Here is a 1,832-nt window from a genome sequence, read left to right as displayed (position 1 = left end):
TTTGTCGCTGTTATTAATGGTGAATTTATTGGTCAATAATCTAAAAATAATTGGATTAAATACTATAAATGAGAATTTTTCTTAATGATATAAGAGTATACTTCGGTTTGTTGACACTTTCCTAAAATGGGACATCTACAAAAACAGCCTACAGACATTTGTGACTATCTACATGTGATTGCTTTGTATGCATGAGTATGGGTGTAGGTATGTAGATGCAACATGTCGGATTACGATACGCGTGTGCGCGCGCGCGTTTGCATGTTTCAGCGTGCGTGTTTATAGATATACATAATTTTTAAAACTGAATTTCAATTAACATGATTATAACAATGCAATTTATCATCATTTAAATTGTTACAAACATTGCCCCAAATATTACCAAAAAAATTATAATTATGATTTTTATATTTTACTATTTCATTACTTGACTTTGCCTTGAATAATTAAAACTTCATATTCTAATTATATCTCTTTTCTTTTCTTTTTTTTCCCGTTTTTACAGAGTGAATTTCATGTGAGTAGACTTTTCTTTCTTTTTCTGACTTTATTTGTGTCTTACGTTTTTTTCTGTTTGTTTCTGCTTTCTACTCACCACATGCACACAATGCCTTACACAATCATACCCGCCTCCATGTATGTATATATATATATACTCATAGCCATCTATGTATCATATTTCATGTAAATGCAATACATCGTTCAAAGGTAGATTTTCTGCGGGGTTCATTCAGAGAAAACAGCTCTTATGAAAGGACTGTGTTTAAAAACACAATATATATCGGAGGGGGATGGAAATCGTTCAAGCTGCGTTTAGCGAGTCCCTAGGTGCATTTTGGCCTCTAAAGCTATGCCTATGGCTGGTATTTATTGTTCCACTCGGTACCCATGTGATAATCGACTAAGGAGACTCCAACATGATCTGAAGCTAGAGTGTAAAAAGATTTACCCCAAATACACAAATATTTACTGCAATACAAAATATTTCTGTAACTCTGTTAATCTTTATTATTATTATTCTTTTTAACTCGGGTTTTGTTGGAACGACTGGAATCTTGCATGCGTAACGGGTTTGCTGCCTGCAGCCTACGGTACCATGCTATCTGTTCTTTTCAACTATCAATCCTTTCCTGATTAGTCTGGCTGTGCCAAGGAGGCGAGCCTTTTATCTCTGTATTAAGTGCCGCGTTTCTCAGTCAATTTTGTGATTTATGTTTTTAGTTTTCCTCTGTTCAGCTTTTTCAGTTTTGCCCTTGTTGGGAGAATTCTTACGACGCTTTATTATGGTACTTTGTAGTCCTAATTTCTACTTAGAGTTTAGCTGTTTTAGAATTTCTACAATTTCAGATTTTTCTTTATAACTATCTGCCAATACAACCCTTGATTTATATTTATCGGCACCCTTGAAGACAGAAATAGAGATTTGTTTTTGTTTTTGGTTTTGCTCATGTTTCGTAGTTACTTATGATACTCCGTGATTCCATACTTGATATTTTTGTAGTCCTATGGTGGCTATTTTGTATTAGTTTTCTAGTTGTAAAAGGACCCTGTTATCCTGTATTTGTGATGTGTATAGTCTCTCTAAATCATATTTTTAGTGATGGATTTTAATTACAGCCCTTCTTTTTCTTTTTCTTTTTTTAAGTCTAGTCTTGCTATTTCATTTAGCGTCCAATTGAGAATACTATAACTTCTTACTTGGATGACTAGTGTCTGATGCCCTCTTATTATTATTATTATTATTATTATTATTATTATTATTATTATTATTATTACCATTATTATTTCATACACACATACACACATTTGTATATGGATATAAGCGTTATATA

General features: G+C 32.6%; 1 long non-coding RNA gene across 1 annotated transcript in view; it reads left to right on the top strand.

The window, feature by feature from the left end:
• The first annotated feature begins 504 nt into the window (after nucleotides 1–504).
• Nucleotides 505–1,832, top strand: part of LOC106867615 (uncharacterized) — a 4,816-nt gene continuing 3,488 nt past the window's right edge. Inside the window, exon 1 of the long non-coding RNA XR_001409170.2 lies at nucleotides 505–517. This is a non-coding gene — a long non-coding RNA (uncharacterized LOC106867615). The remainder of the gene's footprint in view (nucleotides 518–1,832) is intronic.

Source organism: Octopus bimaculoides, chromosome 15 (assembly GCF_001194135.2).
Source record: "Octopus bimaculoides isolate UCB-OBI-ISO-001 chromosome 15, ASM119413v2, whole genome shotgun sequence".
Lineage (NCBI taxonomy): Eukaryota > Metazoa > Mollusca > Cephalopoda > Octopoda > Octopodidae > Octopus > Octopus bimaculoides.
This window is presented reverse-complemented; position numbering and strand designations above follow the sequence as displayed.